Source organism: Oncorhynchus tshawytscha, unplaced genomic scaffold, assembly GCF_018296145.1.
Source record: "Oncorhynchus tshawytscha isolate Ot180627B unplaced genomic scaffold, Otsh_v2.0 Un_contig_6062_pilon_pilon, whole genome shotgun sequence".
NCBI lineage: Eukaryota > Metazoa > Chordata > Actinopteri > Salmoniformes > Salmonidae > Oncorhynchus > Oncorhynchus tshawytscha.
Window position 1 is genome coordinate 11,858 of NW_024609527.1, and position 10,643 is coordinate 22,500.

The 10,643-nt window shown below is 42.2% G+C and overlaps 1 pseudogene; it reads left to right on the plus strand.

Moving 5' to 3' along the window:
* Positions 1 to 677: 677 nt before the first annotated feature.
* LOC121845027 overlaps positions 678 to 10,643 on the plus strand; it is a 30,941-nt pseudogene continuing 20,975 nt past the window's right edge.

Below are 10,643 nucleotides of genomic sequence, written 5' to 3' on the forward strand. Positions count from 1 at the left end.
TGGAAGTTTTACTTTTAATATTTTATCACTTTAAAACATATTTACCACTACATTCTAAACTTATAAGAGAATGGTTACATTAGCATTATTTAAGGGGGGCTAATGGGGAGCGGAGCGGAGCCCCCCCCCTCCTGGCTCCCATGTAATTCGCGTAGTACATTTTTGCCTCCGTGGATCGATTTATACTTTTCTGACCTGTCCCAAAATCATTTGGCTTAGCTTGACGCGCATACAGTTAGGCACTTTGAAGTTAAGGCTTACGCACTAATGCCAAATAGCCTAACATAATGAAATGAAAAAACGTCAATGTAGCCTAAAGATCGATATAAATTTGATCTTCATTTACCGCCCGACCGCTCGCCACACACCCGCCCTTCAACCAAACAAAATGTAATTATCCCGCCTTCTCCGCGGTTTGGACTGCGGGTTATGATTCAACATGCGCATCACTAGTGTGTGTGTGTGTGTGTGTGTGTGTGAGTATTTAAGTGTGTGTTTTGTGTGTGTATCACTTGAGCAAAAACGTATTGCCTCTCTCTCCTCATCCCTCCCCTTCCCTCTCAGGTTCTCTCCGTCTTCAGCCTCCTCTCTCTCCTCTCTTCTCCACTCTTCTCTCTCCTTTTCTCTCTCCTCTTGTCCCTCCTCTCTCTCCTATTCTCTCTCCTTTTCTCTCTCTCATCTCTCTCTCCTCTCTAATCCTCTTCTCTCTCCTCTTCTCTCTCATCTCTCTCTCTTATCTCGCCCACCCTCGCTCCCTCCCGCCCAGTGTAAGGGCGTCCCTGGTTGGTTTCCATGGCTTGCCTTGCCGTAAAGTGTGGGAAAATGTCTGATTCCTGTCAGTGTTTCTATTCTTGATCCCGAACCAGGCGTTGTTCCGATATATCGCAAGAAGCATGGCTATTACAGCTATATACCTAGTTAAAAACCACGCTGGGATGTGCTATTCTTCATCCAAGGGACTTTAACACGGGTAAGATGTCAAATATAGCCTAGTGTACAATGTAGTAAATCCGACGTAATAACGTTAGTGAGTATTCGGGTCGCTAGCTAACTTTATCTCACCAGGTACGTCCACTAAAAGCAGATGTGAAGATAAATTGTTGCTATTATTTTACGACAAAATATATAGCGAGCCAAGAATTAATTTTTTACGTTCTAACGTTCTTAGAACGTTGTTGAAACAAAGTTGCGCCCTCGACGATCCAATGTTGTTGCCAGTTGCCACCCCGTCGATATGTGTTGCTAGTTGGTACAAATTCCCTTGATGATGATGATGATGATGACTCAGTGACAGACAAGACACTGTAACATCTTCCTCACTCTAGCCTTTAGTTAGATGTTAGCTGGCCTGTTCCACAATGTAATCTGGCCCAATCAAATCAAATGTATTTATAAAGCCCTTCATACATCAGCTGATATCTCAAAGTGCTGTACAGAAACCCAGCCTAAAACCCCCAAACAGCAAGCAATGCAGGTGTAGAAGCACGGTGGCTAGGAAAAACTCCCTAGTAAGGGCAGAACCTAGGAAGAAACCTAGAGAGGAACCAGGCTATGAGGGGTGGGCCAGTCCTCTTCTGGCTGTGCCGGGTGGAGATTATAACATCTCCTGGGCCAGTCATTGCCCCAGGAGAATGAGCTGACAGCCTATGTCTGTAGAGTCTAAACTATGTACGATACAAGACAGTCATCATTCATGATATAGGCAGTGGAAGTCACCATCACAACGACTCTCTCTCTCTCTCTCTCTCTCTCTCTGTCTGTCTGTCTGTCTGTCTGTCTGTCTGTCTGTCTGTCTGTTGTCTGTCTGTCTGTCTGTCTGTCTGTCTGTCTGTCTGTCTGTCTGTCTGTCTGTAGGCCAAGTCTAAACGAACCTAGTCTGTCTGTCTGTAGGCCTAGTCTAAACGAACCTTGTCTGTCTGTCTGTCTGTCTGTCTGTCTGTCTGTCTGTCTATCTGTCTGTCTATCTATCTATCTATCTATCTATCTATCTATCTATCTATCTATCTATCTATCTATCTATCTATCTATCTATCTATCTATCTATCTATCTATCTATCTATCTATCGGCCTAGTCTAAACTAACCCAGTCTGTCTGTGTGTCTCCTGTCCCCAGGTGCCCACCCTCCCTATCAGAGCCATGTCACTGGGCAGCAGGGGAAGCAGTAGCAGCAGCAGAGGTAGAGGTGTCAACCTCCCAGTGGAGATGTGGCGTGTGGTCCTGGCCTACCTCCCCCTCCCAGAGCTGGGCCGTTGCAGCCTGGTGTGCAGGGCCTGGAGAGAGCTGATCCTCTCCCTGGATAACACCCGTTGGAGACAGCTCTGCCTGGGCCTGCCCGAGTGTCCTCGACACCCCAACTGGCCCAGGTACTGAAGTGGAGATGGACGTTCTCCGAACTACAAAAGGTCCTCGTTGACATTCTCTAACCCCCGTGTGTCTGTGTCCCCCCCCAGCCAGCCCCACCTGGAGCCCTCATCCTGGAGAGAAGCCCTGAGGCAGCACGCCATCGCCAATCGTACCTGGTCCCGTCACGCCCACCCTGAGCTCCAGCCCTCCGCCTGCCTTCACCTGTTCCGCCGGAGGAAGGAGAGGAGGGTGTGGCAGGTGGGGTCGGGGCTGGAGCTGGAGACGCTGAGGGGGCGTTGGGGGTCGCTGGGTCGTACGACCGGGTGGTACTGCACCCCGGGGTGTATGAGGAGCAGGCAGAGTTGGTGCTGAAGGTGACTTAACTGATTGGCTGCTGTTGTCTTGATGATGCAATGTCTAGTTAAAGGTGACTTACTGATTGGCTGCTGTTGTCTTGATGACATAATGTCTAGTTAAAGGTGACTTACTGATTGGCTGACCTTAATGCCTGTTAGTATCTGTTAGTATCTGTTAATATCTGTTAATATCTGTTAGTATCTGTCAATATCTGTTAGTATCTGTCAATATCTGTTAGTATCTGTTAATATCTGTTAGTATCTGTTAGTACCTGTTAGTATCTGTTAATATCTGTTAGTATCTGTTAGTGTTTGTTAATATCTGTTAATGCCTGTTAGTACCTGTTAGTATCTGTTAATATCTGTTAATATCTGTTAGTGTCTGTTAGTATCTGTTAGTATCTGTCAATATCTGTTAGTATCTGTTAATATCTGTTAATATCTGTTAATATCTGTTAATATCTGTCAATATCTGTTAGTATCTGTTAGTATCTGTTAGTATCTGTTCATATATTAGTACCTTAATGCCTGTTAGTATCTGTTAGTATCTGTTAATGCCTGTTAGTACCTGTTAGTATCTGTTAGTATCTGTTAATATCTGTTAATGCCCATTAGTATATGTTAGTATCTGTTAATATCTGTTAATATGTTAATACATTAGTATCTTAATATCTGTTCATATCTGTTAGTATCTGTTACTATGTTAATATATTAGTACCTTAATGCCTGTTAGTATCTGTTAGTATCTGTTAATATATTAGTACCTTAATGCCTGTTAGTATCTGTTAGTATCTGTTAATATATTAGTACCTTAATGCCTGTTAGTATCTGTTAGTATCTGTTAATATATTAATACCTTAATGCCTGTTAGTATCTGTTAGTATCTGTTAATATATTAGTACCTTAATGCCTGTTAGTATCTGTTAGTGTCTGTTAGTATATGTTAGTATCTGTTAATATATTAGTACATTAATATCTGTTAGTATATGTTAGTATCTGTTAATATATTAGTATCTTAATGTCTGTTAGTGTCTGTTAATATCTGTTAATATCTGTTAGTATCTGTTAGTATATGTTAATATCTGTTAATATGTTAATACATTAGTATCTTAATATCTGTTAATGCCTGTTAGTATCTGTTAGTGTCTGTTAGTATCTGTTAATATATTAGTACATTAATATCTGTTAGTATATGTTAGTATCTGTTAATATATTAGTATCTTAATGCCTGTTATTATCTGTTAATATCTGTTAATGCCCATTAGTATATGTTAATATATGTTAATATCTGTTAATATGTTAATACATTAGTATCTTAATATCTGTTCATATCTGTTAGTATCTGTTAATATATTAGTATCTTAATATCTGTTCATATCTGTTAGTATCTGTTAGTATCTGTTAATATCTGTTAGTATCTATTAGTATCTGTTAGTATCTGTTAATATCTGTTAATGCCCATTAGTATATGTTAGTATCTGTTAATATATGTTAATATCTGTTAATATGTTAATACATTAGTATCTTAATATCTGTTCATATCTGTTAGTATCTGTTAATATGTTAATATATTAGTATCTTAATATCTGTTCATATCTGTTAGTATCTGTTAATATATTAGTATCTTAATGCCTGTTAGTATCTGTTAGTATCTGTTAATGCCTGTTAGTACCTGTTAGTATCTGTTAGTATCTGTTAGTATCTGTTAATATATTAGTATCTTAATGCCTGTTAGTATCTGTTAGTATCTGTTAATGCCTGTTAGTACCTGTTAGTATCTGTTAGTATCTATTAGTACCTGTTAGTATCTGTTAGTATCTGTTAATGCCTGTTAGTATCTGTTAGTATCTATTAGTATCTGTTAGTATCTATTAGTACCTGTTAGTATCTGTTAGTATCTGTTAATATATTAGTATCTTAATGCCTGTTAGTATCTGTTAGTATCTGTTAATGCCTGTTAGTACCTGTTAGTATCTGTTAGTATCTATTAGTACCTGTTAGTATCTGTTAGTATCTGTTAGTATCTGTTAATATCTGTTAATATGTTAATATATGTTAGTATCTGTTAGTATCTGTTAGTATCTGTTAATGCCTGTTAGTACCTGTTAGTATCTGTTAGTATCTATTAGTACCTGTTAGTATCTGTTAGTATCTGTTAATATCTGTTAATATGTTAATATCTGTTAGTATCTGTTAGTATCTGTTAGTATCTGTTAATGCCTGTTAGTATCTGTTAATATATTAGTATCTGTTAGTATCTTAATGCCTGTTAGTATCTGTTAATATATTAGTATCTGTTAGTATCTTAATGCCTGTTAGTATCTGTTAGTATCTGTTAATATCTGTTAATATCTGTTAATATATTAGTATCTTAATACCTGTTAGTGTCTGTTAATGCCTGTTAGTATCTGTTAATATCTGTTAATATCTGTTAATATCTGTTAATATCTGTTAGTATCTGTTAATATCTGTTAGTATAAGTTAGTATCTGTTAATATATTAGTATCTTAATACCTGTTAGTGTCTGTTAATGCCTGTTAGTATCTGTTAATATCTGTTAGTATCTGTTAATATCTGTTAGTATCTGTTAGTATCTGTTAGTGTCTGTTAATATCTGTTAGTATCTGTTAATATATGTTAGTATCTGTTAATATATGTTAGTATCTGTTAATATCTGTTAGTATCTGTTAATATATGTTAGTATCTGTTAATATATGTTAATATATCTGTTAATATCTGTTAATATCTGTTAGTATCTGTTAATATCTGTTAGTATATGTTACTATCTGTTAATATATCTGTTAATATCTGTTAGTATCTGTTAATATCTGTTAGTATATGTTACTATCTGTTAATATATCTGTTAATATCTGTTAATATCTGTTAGTATCTGTTAATATCTGTTAGTATATGTTACTATCTGTTAATATATCTGTTAATATCTGTTAGTATCTGTTAATATCTGTTAGTATATGTTACTATCTGTTAATATATCTGTTAATATCTGTTAATATCTGTTAGTATATGTTACTATCTGTTAATATCTGTTAGTATCTGTTAATATCTGTTAATATATCTGTTAATATCTGTTAATATCTGTTAGTATATGTTACTATCTGTTAATACCTGTTAGTATATGTTACTATCTGTTAATATCTGTTAGTATCTGTTAATATCTGTTAGTATCTGTTAATATCTGTTACTATCTGTTAATATCTGTTAGTATCTGTTAATATCTGTTAGTATCTGTTAATATCTGTTAGTATCTGTTAATATCTGTTAGTATCTGTTAATATATGTTAGTATCTGTTAATATCTGTTAGTATCTGTTAATATCTGTTACTATCTGTTAATATCTGTTAATATCTGTTACTATCTGTTAATATCTGTTAATATCTGTTAGTATCTGTTAGTATCTGTTAATATCTGTTAGTATCTGTTAGTATCTGTTAATATCTGTTAGTATTTTTTAGTATCATGTATTGTAATAAGATCTGCAATTTGATAAATGAAAATATTGACCTTTGACCCTGCCAGGTGCCTGTGGAGGTGGTGGGGTTAGGGAGGCTGGGGGACGTGGCTCTCCTGGTCAGTCTGGAGCAGCAGTGTCCCACAGCCAGGCTGTCCAACCTGGTCTTCATGCCTGCATGGTTCTCCACTGTTGTATACAAGGTACGTCCAATCAGATCACATTTAGAAAACACTTTTTACAACAGTACATGTGACAGTGCCTCTCCCTCCTCTCTACCTTCCCTCTCCCTCCTCCCTAACCTCTACCTCCTCCCTCCTCCTCCTGCCCTCTACCTCCTCGCTCTCCCTGCCCTGCCCTCTACCTCCTCCTGCCCTCTACCTCCTCCCTCTCCCTCCTCCTGCCCTCTACCTCCTCCCTCCACCTCCTGCCCTCCTGCCCTCCACCTCCTACCCTCTACCTCCTCCCTCTCCCTCCTACCCTCTACCTCCTTCCTCCACCTCCTGCCCTCTACTCCCTCCTGCCCTCTACCTCCTACCCTCTACCTCCTACCCTCTACCTCCTCCCTCTCCCTCCTACCCTCTACCTCCTTCCTCCACCTCCTGCCCTCTACTCCCTCCTGCCCTTTACCTCCTACCCTCTACCTCCTCCCTCTCCCTCCTACCCTCTACCTCCTCCCTCCACCTCCTGCCCTCCACCTCCTACCCTCTACCTCCTCCCTCTCCCTCCTACCCTCTACCTCCTTCCTCCACCTCCTGCCCTCTACTCCCTCCTGCCCTCTACCTCCTACCCTCTACCTACTCCCTCTCCCTCCTACCCTCTACCTCCTCCCTCTCCCTCCTACCCTCTACATCCTCCTGCCCTCTACCTCCTCCCTCCTACCCTCTACCTCCTCCCTCTCCCTCCTACCCTCTACCTCCTCCCTCCTCCTCCTACCCTCTACCTCCTCCCTCCACCTCCTGCCCTCTCCCTCCTCCTCCTACCCTCTACCTCCTCCCTCCACCTCCTGCCCTCTACATCCTCCTGCCCTCTCCCCTCTCCCTCCACCAGACGTTGTCAGGTCATGTCCAGTTGGACAACTGTAATTTCGAGGGAGCTCAGCTGCAGATCCGAGGGCCAGGAACCTGCCACGCCCGCTTCTGCTCATTCTCACAGGGAAGCTCCACCCACTTCCTGGGCGTGGCCCTCAGCCTGTTGGATAGCTGTGATTTCTCAGGAAGTGATTCGGCGTCCGTGACAGTTGAGGGCGCTCCAGCGACGGAGCGGAACTGGGCCTGTAAACACTTGGCCTCTCTGGCCCGAATCACCACATCCTGGACCTCGCCTGGGAGTGGTAGCCCAGCTGGGGACACTTTGGGCGGGCATTCAGGAGGTACACAGCCCCCTGGGGCTACCATCACCCTGGAGGACTGGAGCAAAGGAGAAACGGAGAGCAGGAGGAGAGGAGGAGGAGGAGGGGAGGAAGGAGTGTGTCAGGATACTGTGATTGAGGACGGCTGGAGCGACAGCGCTCCTAGTGACGAGGAAGAGGAGGAGGAGGAGGAGGGAAAAGGAGAGGAAGGTTCAGGACAAGGCAACAACAGTCTAAACTACAGACTGGCCCACAGTCACCACGGCCTCTCTCATCTCCTCAGACCCAACCAGGACGACTCCCCCTCGCTGACCCCTGAAGTCCGAACCCTGACCGAGGAGCTCCAACGCGACCCCGGAGCCCAGGCGCTGATCGAGACGGTGCAGGGGTGCGTGCTGAGGCGCTGCCTGTTTCGGGACGGCAAGGGCGGTGTGCACGTGTGTAACCACGGAAACGCCAGGTTGGAAGGAAACGTGTTCCGGGGGGCTGACCTATGCCGTGCGCTGCATCCAGAACGCCACGGTAACCAGATAGGGCTGCCGGACTGATAGGATGGGTTGGTTGATTGATGGGTTGGTTGATTGATTGATGGGTTGATTGATTGATTGATTGATGGGTTGGTTGATTGATTGATGGGTTGATTGATTTATGGGTTGGTTGATTGATGGGTTGATTGATTTATGGGTTGATTGATTGATTGATGGGTTGATGGGTTGGTTGATTGATTGATGGGTTGATTGATTGATTGATGGGTTGATGGGTTGGTTGATTGATTGATGGGTTGATTGATTTATGGGTTGGTTGATTGATGGGTTGATTGATTTATGGGTTGGTTGATTGATGGGTTGATTGATTTATGGGTTGGTTGATTGATTGATGGGTTGGTTGATTGATGGGTTGGTTGGTTGATGGGTTGGTTGATGGGTTGGTTGGTTGGTTGGTTGGTTGGTTGGTTGATTGATGGGTTGGTTGGTTGATGGGTTGGTTGGTTGATGGGTTGGTTGGTTGGTTGGTTGATGGGTTGGTTGGTTGGTTGGTTGATTGATGGGTTGGTTGGTTGGTTGGTTGATTGATGGGTTGGTTGGTTGATGGGTTGGTTGGTTGATGGGTTGGTTGGTTGGTTGGTTGATTGATTGATGGGTTGGTTGATTGATTGATGGGTTGGTTGGTTGGTTGGTTGATTGATGGGTTGGTTGGTTGATGGGTTGGTTGGTTGATGGGTTGGTTGGTTGGTTGGTTGATTGATTGATGGGTTGGTTGGTTGGTTGGTTGATTGATGGGTTGGTTGATTGATGGGTTGATTGGTTGATGGGTTGGTTGATGGGTTGGTTGATTGATTGATGGGTTGATTGATTGATGGGTTGGTTGATTGATTGATGGGTTGATTGATTGATTGATGGGTTGATGGGTTGGTTGATTGATTGATGGGTTGATTGATTTATGGGTTGGTTGATTGATGGGTTGATTGATTTATGGGTTGGTTGATTGATGGGTTGATTGATTTATGGGTTGGTTGATTGATGGGTTGATTGATTTATGGGTTGGTTGATTGATGGGTTGATTGATTTATGGGTTGGTTGATTGATTGATGGGTTGGTTGATTGATGGGTTGGTTGGTTGATGGGTTGGTTGATGGGTTGGTTGGTTGGTTGGTTGGTTGGTTGGTTGATTGATGGGTTGGTTGATTGATGGGTTGGTTGGTTGATGGGTTGGTTGGTTGGTTGGTTGATGGGTTGGTTGGTTGGTTGGTTGATTGATGGGTTGGTTGGTTGGTTGGTTGATTGATGGGTTGGTTGGTTGATGGGTTGGTTGGTTGATGGGTTGGTTGGTTGGTTGGTTGGTTGGTTGATTGATTGATTGATGGGTTGGTTGATTGATTGATGGGTTGGTTGGTTGGTTGGTTGATTGATGGGTTGGTTGGTTGATGGGTTGGTTGGTTGATGGGTTGGTTGGTTGGTTGGTTGATTGATTGATGGGTTGGTTGGTTGGTTGGTTGATTGATGGGTTGGTTGATTGATGGGTTGGTTGGTTGATGGGTTGGTTGATGGGTTGGTTGGTTGATGGTTGGTTGGTTGGTTGATGGGTTGGTTGATGGGTTGGTTGGTTGGTTGGTTGATGGGTTGGTTGGTTGGTTGGTTTGTTGATGTATATATCCTCCTTTAACTGAATGTGTTTTAGATAGTAATGTACACTACCGGTCAAAGGTTTAGACCCCATAGTCATTCCAGGGGTTTTCTTTATTTTTACTATTTTCTACATTGTAGAATAATAGTGAAGACATCAGAACTATGAAATAACACATATGGAATCATATAGTAACCAAAAAAGTGTTAAACAAATCAAAATATATTTTAGATTTGAGATTCTCCAAATAGCTACCCTTTGCCTTGATGACAGCTTTGCACACTCTGGGCAATGTGTATCTCATTGGTGTGTGTATTTTGTGTGTGTGTGTGTTCCAGATTGTGATGCTCCGTAATGAGGTGTGTGAGTGTCGTGCGTCGGGCGTGTTCCTGCGTCTGTCGTCTCAGGGTCTGATCGCTGACAACAACATCCACTCCAACGGGAGGCGGGGCTTGACATCCGCAAGGGGGCGGACCCCATCATCCTGGTAGTTCTATTCATTCTATTTCACATCTCTGATGTCATCATATCTGTCCTGTTCATCATATCTCTGATGTCATCATATCTGTCCTGTTCATCTCTGATGTCATCATATCTGTCCTGTTCATCTCTGATGTCATCATATCTGTCCTGTTCGTCTCTGATGTCATCACATCTGTCCTGTTCGTCTCACTAGTGAACTGTGGTATTTTCCTCTCTACACAGCAGTTTGTCAAATGGGTGTCAAATCACATCTGTCTTTCATCTGGTAGAAGTTACAGGACATGGTGATCTAAAATAACAACTCTCTCTCTCTCTCTCTCTCTCTCTCTGCCCATCTCTCTCTGTCTCTCTCTGTCTGTCTCTCTCTGTGTCTGTCTCTCTCTCTCTCTCTCTCTGTCTCTCTCTCTGTGTCTGTCTCTCTCTGTGTCTGTCTCTCTCTCTCTCTCTCTGTCTCTCTCTGTCTCTCTCTGTCTGTCTCTCTCTGTGTCTGTCTCTCTCTCTCTCTCTCTGTCTGTC